Raw genomic sequence first — 16737 nt, forward strand, 5'->3', positions numbered from 1 at the left:
CCGCGTGAGGTTTTCGTGATTTTCCCCTCCGTTTAATGTAAATGCGGGTTAGTTCCATCAAAAAATACCTCAATGAGGACAAATTTTTTCTCAATATTTGATCCAGGCATTTCCTTGTCTTCTGGATTGGATTCAAAATTACAAGGCTGTGAAGTTGAACATTGGTAATAGTAAACTCAAAATTGAGTTGAGTCGGCTTCTCAAGGCCGGTTATAAAATAAAATAAAATATGATTACTACTGCATGTTAACTAAAGGACCGGGATAGCCAGTTTGCTAGGGCACTGGGCCCATGTCCAAGTGGTCTTGGGTTCAATCCCCGCAGGCCGAAGACTCCCCGTGTAGTAAATGGTGACTGATGCACGTTAAATCTGTCGAGTCTCAAAGTCTTTCATGTTCCCCTAACAAATCATACCTCTGCATTGATCCAGGAGTTTCCTTGTCTTCTGGATTGGTTCAAAATTACAAGGCTACGGAGTTGAACATTAGTAATCGTAAATCCAAAACTGTTTCGGCTGTTCAACGACGGTTATAAAATTATAAAATATATGTTAAGACAGTTCGAGAAATACATCTGAAAAAATAAAAGTAGACTCGCTTGACATTTTGAAAAACTTATCTATAACGATACCAAACTCAACATCTTCCCTCAAATTAAGTTCCGCCTCCTGAAGTCACCTGATCGTCAAGGGATATGGGAAGGGGGGTCGTGTAATTTCACTACTATTTGAATAAATGTTTATCGAAATTGCAAATAAAGAGAGCTGTTTTAGAGAAATTTTTTTCAAAGAGTGCAAATAATGACAGCTGTCTTAGAAATATTTAGAAAAATGTGCGAATATTGAAGGCCTGTTTTAAAAAGTTGTTACAAAAACGACAGCTGCTTTAGAAATATTTTGAAAAGATTGCAAACAATGATAGTTGTTTAAGAAATATTTTTAAAAGAGTGCAAATAACGAAATCCGGTTTTGAAAAAAAAATGCAAATAATGACAGATGTTTTGGAAATATTTTGAAAATAATGCAAATGAGGAGAGTCATTTTAGAAATATTTTGAAAAAAAGTGCAAATAATGAAAGCCGGTTTTGAAGAAACGACAGCTGTTTTACAAATATTTTGAAAAGATTGCAAACAATGATAGCTATTTTAGAAATATTTTTAAAATTGTGCAACTGCCAGTGGTTTTAAAAGTATTTTGAAAAGAGTGCAGATAGTGAGAGCTGCTTGAGAAATATTTTGAAAGGAGTGCAAATAACGAAATCCTGTTTTGAAAAAAAAATGCAAATAATGACAGATGTTTTGGAAATATTTTGAAAATAATGCAAATGAGGACAGCCATTTTAGAAATATTTTGAAAAAGAGTGTAAGTAATGAAAGCTAGTTTTGAAAACAGTGCAAATAATGACAGATGTTTTGGAAATATTTTGAAAATAATGCAAATGCGGACAGCCATTTTAGAAATATTTTGAAAAAAAGTGCAAATAATGAAAGCCGGTTTTGAGGAGTTGTTATAAAAACGACAGCTGTTTTACAATTATTTTGAAAAGATTGCAAACAATGATAGCTATTTTAGAAATATTTTGAAAATGGTGCAACTGCCAGCGGTTTTAGAAGTATTTTGAAAAGATTGCAAACAATGATAGTTGTTTAAGAAATATTTTTAAAAGAGTGCAAATAACGAAATCCGGTTTTGAAAAAAAAATGCAAATAATGACAGATGTTTTGGAAATATTTTGAAAATAATGCAAATGAGGAGAGTCATTTTAGAAATATTTTGAAAAAAAGTGCAAATAATGAAAGCCGGTTTTGAAGAGATGTTATAAAAACGACAGCTGTTTTACAAATATTTTGAAAAGATTGCAAACAATGATAGCTATTTTAGAAATATTTTTAAAATTGTGCAACTGCCAGTGGTTTTAAAAGTATTTTGAAAAGACTGCAGATAGTGAGAGCTGCTTGAGAAATATTTTGAAAGGAGTGCAAATAACGAAATCCTGTTTTGAAAAAAAAATGCAAATAATGACAGATGTTTTGGAAATATTTTGAAAATAATGCAAATGAGGACAGCCATTTTAGAAATATTTTGAAAAAGAGTGTAAGTAATGAAAGCTAGTTTTGAAAACAGTGCAAATAATGACAGATGTTTTGGAAATATTTTGAAAATAATGCAAATGCGGACAGCCATTTTAGAAATATTTTGAAAAAAAGTGCAAATAATGAAAGCCGGTTTTGAGGAGTTGTTATAAAAACGACAGCTGTTTTACAATTATTTTGAAAAGATTGCAAACAATGATAGCTATTTTAGAAATATTTTGAAAATGGTGCAACTGCCAGCGGTTTTAGAAGTATTTTGAAAAGATTGCAAACAATGATAGTCGTTTAAGAAATATTTTTAAAACAGTGAAAATAATGAAATCCGGTTTTGAAAAAAAAAATGCAAATAATGACAGATGTTTTGGAAATATTTTGAAAACAATGCGAATGAGGACAGGCATTTTAGAAATATTTTGAAAAAAAGTGCAAATAATGAAAGCCGGTTTTGAAGAGATGTTATAAAAACGACAGCTGTTTTACAAATATTTTGAAAAGATTGCAAACAATGATAGTCGTTTAAGAAATATTTTTAAAACAGTGAAAATAATGAAATCCGGTTTTGAAAAAAAAATGCAAATAATGACAGATGTTTTGGAAATATTTTGAAAATAATGCGAATGAGGACAGGCATTTTAGAAATATTTTGAAAAAGAGTGCAAATAATGAAAGCCGGTTTTGAAGAGATGTTATAAAAACGACAGCTCTTTTACAAATATTTTGAAAAGATTGCAAACAATGATAGCTATTTTAGAAATATTTTGAAAATGGTGCAACTGCCAGCTGTTTTAGAAGTATTTTGAAAAGAGTGCAGATAATGAGAGCTGCTTGAGAAATATTTTGAAAAGAGTGCAAATAACGAAATCCTGTTTTGAAAAAAAAATGCAAATAATGACAGATGTTTTGGAAATATTCTGAAACTAATGCAAATGAGGACAGCCATTTTAAAAATATTTTGAAAAAGAGTGTAATTAATAAAGCTAGTTTTGAAAAGAGTGCAAGTAATGTAAACCAGTTTTGAAAAGAGTGTAAATAATGAAATATTTTGAAAAGAGTAAAAATGATGACAGCTGTTTCAGAAATGTTTTGAAAAGAGTAAAAATGATGACAGCTGTTTCAGAAATATTTAGAAAAAAGTGCTAATCAGAGTATTATATTTTAATTACATACTGTGGTGGACAAAATCTTTCTAAATCAAATGTTAAAACAGAAATTCTGCTACCATTTTAAATGTCTGGAAAAAAAATCTCCGTTTAAAAACTGGAGAAGTTGGTAAGCTAGGTGCTTGTCATGTAAATTTCGTGTTAATTAGGTTCAGCTATACTGTTATATAGTACCAAATGCACTAGATTTTTCGAGCCAGGTGCAAATTAGGTGAAGTAAATCAGTATAAACTATTCTTAAGATTTTGTTAAGCAAGTAAAGGGTTACTTTTTTACTTCCTAGAGTAGCTATTACAGCAATGTATTTTAAAATATTCATGACAGGTTGCTTAGAAATCTTACAAATGGTTCTTTTAATGGAAAGAGGCAGACGTGATTCGAAACCGGGAGCACGGGTCATCAGAAGCTCCGCAACATTTTAACGAGTTAAACGAAATCTTTCAAAAAATAAATAAACGTAGCGATTGCACTGGTAGATGAGATCTAAGCGTTCGATAAGTACCAGGTGCGCGGAGATAATACTTTTTTTGTTTCCACCTGCGAATTCTTCTCTACGGGTGGAGATATTTGAAGTTTTAACAAGTGATAAAGACCTTTGGTTTGAGCTTTGTGGGGGAGGTGAGGAAATATTTACCAGTTATCAGGGCGTTGAAATCTTGGATATGCTATAAATTTAACAGTAGGTGTTGCCGGAAAGCTTTAAACAAAGAGCTATTTTGACCCTTTGAAGTTTACGTTTTGAAAACTTTAAATCTTCTTTTTTTGAATGTCTTTGAATTTTTTTTAATGATTGTTGACCTAGGCACTTGAAAAAAAAACTAAACATACATTTTTAAAGAACACTTATTGAGTATTTTGAGAGTAAGTAAGCAAAAGTAAATTATTCTTGCAACAGCCTACTGTGAGCAAGGGCTGTCATGAAGGTTATGGCTGTATAATTTTGAGACCACGATATGGTAGTGAACTATACTTTCCAGACAAGCTGGTATTCATCAATCAGGAATTGGATTTCATGTCGCGACATGTCAGTGCCTCCAACCGCATTGCCATCGAAGCTTTACTATGTAAGCATAACTCATTTTTTCAAGGCATTGATCTAGTTGAATCCTTATCACTCATCACAAATAATTTACTCAGATTTTCTGCCTGTCCCTCAAAGGTTTTGCCTTCTTTGAGTAAATGTGGTCTCAATCGTTCCTTTCTTTCAGCTCCAAATTCTGCTCATAACACCATTTAGCAGCTCAGCTTTCCATTCATGACAAAAAGCTTCCACAATGCTTCATAACACACAGTGGACCCTATTTCAGACATTCCAGTAAATTATATTCATCAGTTTGTGTTAAATCAGGTTCTAACATCCAATGCAGAAGTGAAAGATGGTTCCTAGTCTTATAGACTGATAAATTACTTAAAAAAAACAACAGCAACTAAACGGGTGGGTAATTTTGTAATGACATCAACATTTAATGGCGATACACAAATATACACATGGAAGAAAAATCCTTCACATTAAAAACCTATACACACGTGACACTATTATTATTATTTTTTCTTCTATCGGGTACTTAGTATTAAAGGTATTAACAATGAAATCTACCGTTAACAATCTTCTTCTCCAACAACATCATTGGGTACTTACATTTCAGGAAGAAGGGGATCACAAGTACTCACACATGTGATCTATGACGTCAGCGCCAGCTGATCGTTTCTAAGCAAAATGGCATGTTAAAGTTGAGCTAAGTTTCTCCACATAAGTTAGAATGTTAATTAACGTGAGGTTAATTGAATACAGAGTCGTATCGCACATCAAATGTGCTGAAATATAATTCTTTTTTTGTCTACGTCTTTCACTTAACTTAGATTTATTATTTGTTTATGTCTTTTATTGTAACCGTGATATATTTTTGCTTAGCGTAGGGGAGAGTGGGGTCAATTGTAACATTTTTCACTTAACTATTTTTAACTAACAAAAAATCCAATATATTATTAGTATTAATTGACAGACGAGTAAAGTAGACAATCCTCTACTAGAAAAAAAAATAAATACCTTATTTTAAATGTTATTATATTAGTTATTAACAATTTTTGACAGTCGTGCACTTGTTACAATTGTCTCCACTTACGGGGTCAATTGTAACAGTTCATAAATTCAACTAAAACATAGTTAATTATACATATTATCATAGTTGTGATATATTTTTTTATTGATCAAAATAGTAGTGGTATTTTAGGAGTAAAAATAATAATGAGCAGAGACCTAAAGGGTTAAACTTTTAACTTTAAGGGGTTAAAAATTTTAATTTATGCTGTGAAAGGTGACAAATAAAATAATGCACATGCAACATAATATAAATGATATAGGAAACTATTGGTGGTTCTTAAAGAGTTAAGTAATGGCTTGTAAACATAAGATTATTTATTTTCAGCTGTTACAATCGTCCCTTTACTTATTGTTACAATCATCCCCAAGACGCCATTTCAGCTTCATTTGTTAAAAACTATGCTAGTTAATTAAAACTAATCTTTTTTTTTAAATGTTAATTAAGGTGTCCACTTACATATTCGGTTAATAATTTTTATTTGCTTAAACAAAATTACTTTGTTACAATATAATATTCTAATACCAAAAAAAGTACTTACGTAGCGTGAAAATATTTTTTGTGATGTAACTCTTTCAAAAGTACGTAAAAATGGTTGCCAGCAGGGGTGTACATGTAGATTTATTAAATACACCTTGTGCGCCACCTAGGAACCAAATCTAGAACCCGACATTCGAAATTTTTGTACAATCGTACCCTGTTCCAATTGACCCCACTCTTTCCTACCTTTCAACTTCGATACAAAAATAGTTCGTTTATGTTCTACATGTCTTCGCGCCTCTCATTGTGCTAAATAAGAAATATTTAGTGAAAAAATTGAAATCTTTGTGAAAGAATATAGAATGAGCCACTTAAGAGAATTGAGCCTTGACGGGTTTGGCTTACTCGAAATAAAATTAAAAGAACAGTTGCTAACGTAAACAAAATACCCACATTACGTCACTTGCAAGTATCCCATTTAGATTTTAATTGAATATCCAGCGATATATTGGTTGGTGCTGCCTTCGGTGGCAGTTTACCGAGTTGTGGATAACAACTAGAGTTAGAAGCGATCATGTCCTGGAAGAATCCCATCCCAAATTTGTGTAAAGGCCCAAGGCGTAGAGCAGTGGCTGAATTCCGCCTTGCTACTGGACTTGACTGTCTAAGAAACTATCTTAATATTCTCAAAATTGAAACAATATACACTCTATGCAGCTCTGGAGAGGTCATGGACTCCACATATTTACTCCACTGTCCTGCTCTGGGCAAGACTTTTCTCGCCGAGCGTTATTGGGAGGCTAGAGATACGTTACATTAGTGAACTCTCTTTCAGCATTTTTTTGTTGTACTCTATGTTCTTTCTTTTTATTATTTTCTGCTGTAACTGTTCATAATCTGCCATTAGAAATTAAAAAAAACAGTAGCATTCATAATTTAGTTCAAACGAAACAAAAACCTTCATTAAGATCTTAAAACAGAAAGATACGACAAGCAATCACCAAGTTAAATCATAATTTTTTTGACAAAGTTCTAAAATGCAACACGGCAAACTTAAGTCATATTTTTCAGTACCAGAATCTAGAAGAAGACAAATACATCCAACCCATCGCTTCGCACTATTCAGTGATAAAACATAATCATTTATAGATTTAATTCATCCATTATTTCATCCAGCTTTAAAGCCTAAACGAAATTGAATAAATTTTTTTTCTATTTTCTCTCATTTGAAATTGTTATTCCTTTTATGTAATTTATCTGCCTCACTGATTTGAACACATTGAATGCCATGGGGGTCACCGGTGAAGTCAAGATTATTAAAAACTCATAATTCGAGTAAATTTTTTAATTATTTTAATATTATTATCGTTACTAAAATGATTTGAAGAAATGAATGCAATATAGAACACACAAAAATAGTTTTATTTATATACACAGAGATGCCAACTTGCTTCGGACAGCGAAAAAATATTTTCAAGTGGTAGTTTATTAATTGAGACTCTTGGTTTATTGATATCAATTTTATAGATTTTTATCCTTTACTATTTCTAAATAATTCATAGGCTTATATAATTCACCACTTTTTTCAGTTACGTCATGCTAAACCTTTTAAAAAACTAGAAAATCTGTCTAATATTTGCAAATTTAGTTTGTAGTTATTTACCGTTTGGTCAGACGGGCAATTCATGTAAAATTAGCGTGGCATTCAGCATGTCAATGGACACGATCAATGGGCCATATTTGGCTCATGTACCGAGCTCCATTTGAAAAGTGAAATTAAATCGTAATAGTTCCAAATGTCCATAATGTTGATATAGTTCCAAAAATTTTATTTTAGCTGGAAAAAAAAGTGGAAAGATATTCTTATCGGTTTTTAATCTTTTCCGTAACAGGTAGGTATGAGTGTCTTACGATTTTCAACTGATTTTTTAAGGTTTTTTTTTCCCGAAGGATCTGTAGTCGCATGAAAAGACGCTTTTTTGCAAATAATATGCTATTTTCATAACTGATGTGAGTTTGTAACAGTTACTCATGACTGTTGGATCAAATTTAGTCTATCTTTAGCACCTTCTATGTTCATTCTGAAAATGGCGCAAAACGTCAATATTGAGAAAAGTCACAGTTTTGAGAAAATGAAAAGCTACTTTTTTAACATTTAAGAACTTATTCCAGTGCTGAATCAACCTGGCTCATAAAAACTTGCAAAAAATGAGAATAAGGTTTTGATTTTGATAAGTTTAATCTAGGTGGAAAATTGTCGCCAAATTGGCAATCTTTAAAAGAAAGTTTCGGCAATGGGAAATCCTGCTGGCTGCAATGGATACCGGCGCACGTAAATATTGAGGGAAACGAGTGTGCGGACTCCTTGGCTAAGGAAGACAAAGGTGCCGACCAACCTTGCACCACCATCACGCTCGCAGACGCAAATGCAGTTGCAAGACGCAGACTTCTGCCCCATTCCTTCAGGAAACCCCTTATTACTGACTTTGATTGTTCCAGAATCTTAACATCAACAATTACAAGATTAAGAACAAACCACTTTAAAGGGATGAAAATTCTTCCCGACAAAATAAGAACTTATATTCCCTGCAAGAACTGCACCGATATCCAACTTACCCCGGATCACATTCTCGAGTGCCCAGCCCTTACCCCATATGTTTTACAACTGGGTATGGAGCCACTGGCTTCAGAACTTCGTGAGATCCTCTACAGTAATGATGCATTGGAGCTTGCGGATGTAGTTTTGAAGGCACACGAGGCCATTTAATTGTCCATGGACAAGATAAAAAAAAGAAAGTTTAATAACTTTTAAAATATTTTCATTATTTGTTCATTCTAAAGCAAAATGGTTCTTTACAGCAAGATGACGTATAAAGTTTGCTTCAAGTATAAGGTACTTGAACTGTGGTCTTTTTTATTTTCCTTTTCGAACGAGATTCGAAAAACTATGTTAACGTGGAGGTTTTCTACTGTTCATCAGGGATACATTTGTCATGTAATATTTGAATTAATTTCCTGCAGTGGTGGCGAAAATAATTCTAAATAAGATATTGATGTAGAATATTTTCCTTCTTCTAAGAAGTATTGAAATTTGCGAAGGAGAAGCAAAATATTGTTATTACGGCATCATATTTTCATCATCGTATTCCCCAGATTTTGTATTTATCTGAGGATTTTAACACCATCATAGGAAGACTTTTGCAATGTAAGTTCTCGTAAAATGATTAACTGGTAAAATGTGCCTTTTAGAAGTAAATGCACATAATGAAAAACAAATTCAGATAAAGTAAAAAATAAAGTTTACCTTTGCTTACTTCATGGCGAAAACGGAAAATTTACTATACTTTACATAAAATAATTCGCCAAAATATTTTCTCAACTATTCTCTGCCTTCTTGTGTACGAAAATAAATAAATAACGGCAAAATTCGATTTGAATACAAACTGACAACATTTTCCAATCAGTAATTTTAAAATATCTACATCTTTGAGAACAGTTTAAAAATAATGCAAAATATATATCCCGGGGAATTTCGTAACAAATGCCTCTGGACAGCAGTTAGGGCTTCGACAAGTTAATAAGGGAAAAATAAATAGACTGCAAATTTTATTTAATCAACCATGAAAAATTATCATTATAAATTGAGCTGCTATACAGCTTATATTTTGATTATAAAAACAATATTATTAAACGTTACCTTCTTGAGAATTGATGGTAGCATAATTATTAAATGAAAAATTGGATTTTTAGACTTTAATTTAAATTTCCTGAAGACTGTCTTTAAATTTATGTTGATTGATGCTATTGAATGAATTAAATGATCGAAAATGCATAACACGCTTACCGAGCTGTGAATAAATTAAAGATCTCTGTCGGGATAGTAAGCTAATTCACTTGACAAAAGTGATGAAGTAGCAAAAAAATAGTTTAAAAGTTCAAATTGTTTAAAAGCGGAAGGGTTTGTGATCCGTTTATTTTTGCTGACAAGAGGGAAAAGGGATCAAAAAGCATCAAACGTGACTAATTATTTTTTGCATAGTCATTGTAATAGGTTCTCCCAACGGCAGTTTAGGAACGCCTGGGTAGCAAGATAACAAAGCAACAAGCATACAGCACTAGTTCCTCAAATCTAACGAGCAATACTTTTCATTTTATTTTATAACAGACAACCCGATTTCACACTTATCAATATTTAACTCCGCACTCTGAACCCAACCCAGAAGATAAAAGGACTCCTGGATCAAGCATTGGGACAAACTAGCTTTCGTGGAAGACTTTATTTGGAGCTAACCTACAATTGTGTTACATGAGGAAAACCTCCTAGGGTTAGCCCGATATTTAAGAGGATTCTAACCACTGATCTATCCTTTTTTAAAATTTTTTTTTTGTCTCCAATGCTCACTTGTGTTAAAATTTCGTCAATTCAGGCATTTTACAGGGCAGAGTTGTTGACTACTCTTTCAGGGGCACCATGCCAACGTTGCTCCCACAGTAAGGACAGATAGTACAGAGAATGAAAAAACATTCATGCCTTTCTCGGGAGTTGAACCCAGAACCTTTCCGATGCAAGACCAGTTCCCTAAACCCCTACACAGTCCGGTCTGCCCCATGATCTATATACCAATGAGGATATTTCACGTCAACACTTTGGTAGGTGCGAGCCGGAAGCAGAATTTGTATCAACAAGTCACCGCTGGGATTCGAACCTGGGTCGCCACGTTGGGAGGTGAACTCTCTATCCCCTGAGCCACCGAGACTCATGGGCAGTGCTGTGTTTTATTTCTTTTGCAGGAGGGAAAAGATCGAGATTGCATCGTATTCCCAACGTTTAGGTTTTTTTTAAAAACTAAAGGGCTATTGGCCCTGTATTCCTTACAGTGATGCTTTGTTTATAAATTTATGAACCATTGCCCGGTATGCTCTCCCCCTGTGTATTCATGCTTTTTTTTAAAGCTGAAAGATCATTTCCTGGTATTCCCTACTTCCGTGTTTTGTTTTTAACTTAAAAAACCATTGCCCAGTATTCGCTCGATAAGTCTAATGTTTTTTTTAAAATATTAAATAACATTGCGCGATATTTCACACACTGACTTCTTTACTAATTAAAATGTGTGAAATTCATAGTTATCTCTAGAAAAGAGAAAAAAAATTTAAAAAATTTAAAACGCATTACAACTTTTAAAGGAAATTAAAGAATATGTGGCACACTTAAGTTATCGCAACCTGAAACAGCATTTTAAATTTCAAAATTTGGAAATCGAATTCATTTTTGATTTCGGAAAAAGATCAAAACTATTCTAGTTAGGATAATGCTCATTTAAAATTAGAAGTGGTGACTAAGTTATGTCAGTATTTTTTTCAACTGCTAAAACCGATTTGAGTGGCTGCTGTAATTATCAAAAATTTCAATGATTAGAAAAAATCTATCCCAAAAACTTCATAGCAGTCAACTCTTTCAAATTTATCGGAAAATTTCATTTCTTATATTTAAAGCAAAATGCATGCTTTTTCATACAGGAGTTGAATAAAAATATGGAAACATTTCGATGTTGACTCTTAATAAAGAATCTTTCTTTGGGCAGGAGGAAATAAATGAGATCAACCTTTTTTCCAGCAGCAAATGTTATAAAGATTTTGCAAGGCAAAACTGTCGCCACAGTTTAAAAGATAAGACTTGAAGTTTTTAGAAATTATGTCATTTTTACCAATGCAAAATTTATATCGTTCAAATTGAGCGTAGAAAGTCAATAACTTTTTTTAAAGTTTTAATATCATCAATTTTAAACTGATCCCATCGGACAACAATGTTTATGTTAGAATGTATAGTTTACAATTACAAAATTACAATTACAATTCACTAGTGTATAAGACATGTTAACTCGATTCTATGTTGGGGTACCTTTTCATAGATGAAAGTTGGCATTGTCGATAACAACTCTCCCCAAATTGGTGAACCGGACGTGATATGAACACTCCTACCTTGACAGAAAACTCCCATGTTGATTTGAACACGCCTACTTCGATGGATGGTCCATATTCAACAGTTGACTTGCTACTTGTGACTGCGACGTTGCTCACGCTGTTGCTTCTCAGTCTCGATCACACATAAAGTACAACATACACACTCGACTGCTAAAGGCAACACAAGAGTGACCACAACCATGAACTTAATATAGCTCTCACGATCAGCACAGAAAAATGTACGGTGATCTAAATACAGCTCTCCCGGCTTCTCACAAAAGAGCAACGAATCAACTAGTGGTATCCCATACATCGAATTCTATCACAGATATACTTCTGGTGGGAGAGTATTATAGTGTGTCTCCCACTACAAAAGTTACAATTACAATTGAATAGTGTGCAAGATATGTTAGTTCGATTCTATGTTGGGGTAACTTTTCATAGATGAAGGTTTATTTTAGTTTATAACTGTCGCTGAACAGCCGACCCAATTTGTATAGGTTTACGACTACTAATGTTCAACTCCGTAGCCTTGTAATTTTGAACCCAATCCAGAAGACAAGGGAGCTCCTGGATCGAGTATTGGGAAAAATTTGCCCTCGTGGAGGAGTAATTTTGATGGAGCTAACCCGCATTTGCGTTACATGGAGAGGAAGACCACGAGAACCTACCATGGTTAGCCTGACGGCAAGGGTACTCTAACCCATGACCCGTCTACCACTGAGGATATTTCAAGTCAGCACTGTGGTCGGTGCAAGATGGATGCGGAATTCGTATCGACTGGAATTCGAACCCGGTCCGCCTTATTGGAAGGAGAACGCTCTATCCCCTGAGCCATCGCGGCTCCATAGATGAAGGTTGACATCGTCGATAACAACTCTTCCCACAGAATGCCTTTTTAATTATAGCTTTATTGAAATCCAAAACAGCTTTTAACTTCCTACGCTGAGTTTGGTTGAATTAAATTTTGCATAAGTAAAAAAGTTCCCATTCCTAAAAACTATGCTTAGTGTCTATGTCTAGTGTAAATATGCCTAATGAAATTGCATAATAATATTGACGCTACTTTTTAAGTATCGAAAGTTACAGCACAGTGCTTATTTAAATTTAAAGCGGTAAGTGACAGAGGGAGTGCAACTTTTTAAGTTCACTTTTTTATTTATCGAAGCATTCGTGGCTTGGCTGCATATTTATGAGTTTATTTAAAATTAGGCAGCAAATTGAATTAATGCTTCTTTTTTCAACTCCTGTTCTTTGAAGAAATTGACAATAACAGTATTTAAATCTTTGCTCTCAAAGCTCTTTCAAAAATAGAAATAAACAAGTAATGTTAAAGAGAAAAAAAATTAAAATCAATTCTTACTTAGGTTAACACATAAAAATTTCATTTTAGATGCTAAATATCTTACGCAAGAGATATTTTTTTCTCCCGTATGAAACTGAAGTTAATTAATTAAATTTAATTAAAGAATTAATATTTGAAAAAAACTGTATTAACATTAAAAATGTATTTGAACTTGCGTGCATAAATGTACTTTATTAACGATTGAAAATTGAACAGGATATATAAATATATATAGGAAGAGTGTGAACTAATAGTAAGAATTGAAAAACAGTTTGATTACCAAAGGTTTTCAAAGCAAAAACTTATTATTTGTACATTTTTCATACATAATACCTAGAAAGCATTAATTAAAATAGTCACTAAATTTTAGATTTAAAGTAGACATTTTAAGATTTAAAATAGTAGTAAATGTATAAAGGACTGTAGTACATGAGAGACATTTTTTTGGGTGCAGAAGGCTGAGATACAATGTAAATATCTCATAAGATACAATAGGTTAAGGTACAATATATTCTTTTTTTTTTCTCTAATGTGTCACCATAACCAATGCCTGTAGAAATTTTAAACATAAACGGTGCTATGGTGACGTATATTATCATACCAATTATTTGCGACGGGATTGCCTATTTCGAGCAATCGCATACATATTGAGCCCGGTGGCTCAGGTGATAGAGCGTTCGCCTTCCAATGAGGTGAACCGGGTTCGAATCTCAGCGATGGTTGGTCTATTCGAATACTGCATCCGACTGGCACCTACCACGGTGCTAACGCAAAATCTCCTCAGTGAAAGACGGATTGTGGGTTAGAGTCCCTTTGCCGTCAGGTTAACCATGGGCGGTTTTCGTGGTCTTTCTTTCCATGTAACGCGAATGCGGGTTTGTTCCATCAAGAAGTCCTTCACAAAGGCGAATTTTACCCAATACTTGACTTAGGATTTCCCTTCTTTTCTGGATTGGGTTCAAAATTATAAGGCTACGGAGTTGAGCATTGGTAGCCATAAACCCAAACAGTCGGGTCGGCTGTTCAACGACGGTTATAAAATAAAATACCATTTATATTTTGATATTCAAGTTATGGCTCGAGCGAAACTTAAAGAAGTGGCACAGCTCGTAATGGAGCATTGTTGTGAGTTTCTATCTTATCTCACGACAGAGTTGGAAATAATTTTAATTCTTCTGCTGCCTACCATGCATGCTGAAATAACCCGAACTCATACTTATGATTTAATGAATGATTTTAAATTATTGATAAAATACAATCCATAGCGAAATTTGACAATATCGCGGACATTTCTTGCAAATAGTAAAAATTTAAATCGAAGTACTTCACCTCGGGCAAAGCTAACCGGTGAAAAAATTTAGCTAACATATTGTTTGAATCTAGGTGTTAGGATTAGAGGAATTGTTGAAGAATCAGAATACTCAATTACAATTGTACTGTGCATTCTGCTTGGTTACTATTAAAGTTTATATGCTGTATAAGATAATATTGATAGGTGTCCAAGCTGGTTACTGAAGGGGGCTAGCTATAAAATTATTACGTTGTCACTTCCTTTTCTTTTATTGAAAATCTCTTTATCATTAATGAATATTAAATTTAAAAATGTATACCAAACCAAATTTGAACGTCTAACTATAAACAGATTGCTTTAAAAAGTGTAATATTTAAAAAGAAAATCTGTTTTTAGAGTTTGGCATTATAACGAATGCATTTTGAGAAATTAGTAATTATGATACACCACAGAAGAAAAAAATGGTGCAATTATTTTTTATATCAATAAAAGAAAATAATTTCTCTTTTTAGAATCTTTTTCTTAATTGATTGTATTTAATTGACTGTAATTGAGTAAATGCTATAAACTAAGAAATAATAAAATTGTAAAGCATGCGTTTTATAGTTTCTGGTGTAATCGAAAGTAAGGCGCATGTATTCGAATTATTAAATTTTAAATATAAAGCATTCGATTTATTTTTCTAGGTGTTTAGGAAACATAATTGAGTCAGAATATAAGCGCAAAAATTGCATTTATATCACATTAAATTCATGAAAGTAACTTGTAATCTAATTCATATCAATTTTATAGGACAAAATATATTGTTTAAAGCTTTCATTACATTAACTATAAATTTAATTTAAAGTGCAAATCAGTAGAGTTCGGGATATGTACTATGTGTTTATTATTTAGATTTAAGTGCAATTGCATATTTGTATTTTTGTAGAATGCTCATTCAAAGAAGTATCTATGGTGCGAAATTTCATCTTCTGGCTGCTGTCCTCCAGTAAATATGGAGCCTTAAATAACTTTCCCACAAGTTTTATCCAAACCATACATGCGCACATATCAGACGTTACACACACACATTATCAGGCATAACTCCTTTCACCCCAAGAAAATCCTTGACGAAATAAAATAAAAAAAATTCGAACAAAAAGTAGTTCCCTAGAACCATTAGTTAGAGACGTCAAGAAGGAAAAAGAAGATGCTACTGTAGTTCCGGCTCCACTATTCCTCACTCTCTTTAGCTTCAATCCTTTTTAAAATAATTATAAGGAGGGAAAGATTAATGGATTAGATCCTCTGTAAGACTGGATCGTAAAGAACCAGTGGCAGTAGATACTGTCCGAAATTAAATAATTAAATTGTTAGCCTGGCGAGTTATTAATGACTTTTTCGTCATCCTCTTCGGTATTTTTTCTCCCAAAAGGTCGAATGTTTTGGTTTCTCGAGCAGGGTTGAGTTGTTTGATAACCTCTTTGTGGGACGATCGTTTGCAAGGTGCGCAAACGATAATAATAAACAACCCGAAGGGAGGTTCGTGAGTTTTGTTCTGGTGGAATGCTTGACATATAGTTCGTTGTGTTAAAGCAAATACACGATGACGAGATCTGGGTACAACCTGTGATTTAGTTTAAATATCTCTTGGGATTAAAGAGTTTATTTGGCCTTGAGCTAGATGTACCGGCCATTTTGTTCTTACTACATGACATTTTATGTGATGCTCTTTTTTTTCTTCTTTTCTTTGTGGAGATGGATTGTACTTTCTGTAGCGTTTATTTTGTATCTGTTATCTGTAAGAACACGTCTATTATGAAAGTAGACTGTTACTTCCAAATGTCTGTTAAGAAATTCTAAGCGAAAGTGGATGCAATTCCATAGTCGAAAAATTTTTTGTTTTAATTTTTTAGCTTCTTTTTGTTTTGTTAAGTCTCTTTTATGTTAAAGCAGTTCTAAATGATGTTAAAGCAGTTCTAAAGAAAAACAAACGAAATGAAATAGCATATTTCATTCCATAATGGTAATATAAAGGTGGATAAAGAAACATTGCGTGTTTCAGCTGTTATAGTAAGTATGACAGCCTATTTTTTAACCAATGAAAGTGTATTTCGATGATCATATGATCACACCTGGAATCAAAAACGTTTCATCCAATGAGAAACTTAGGTGGTAGATCGATATCATCTATTAATTTGAAATGATAAACATAACTGTTCCTTATAATACGACATAATTCAAGGGTTTAAAGCCAAAACCAGTTAGTCTGTAAACGACATTTGCTATAAATTTTTTTATCGTAACATCTGCAACATGTTATTAAAAAA

Source organism: Parasteatoda tepidariorum, chromosome 5, assembly GCF_982258835.1.
Source record: "Parasteatoda tepidariorum strain Cologne lab strain chromosome 5, Ptep-v5.0, whole genome shotgun sequence".
NCBI lineage: Eukaryota > Metazoa > Arthropoda > Arachnida > Araneae > Theridiidae > Parasteatoda > Parasteatoda tepidariorum.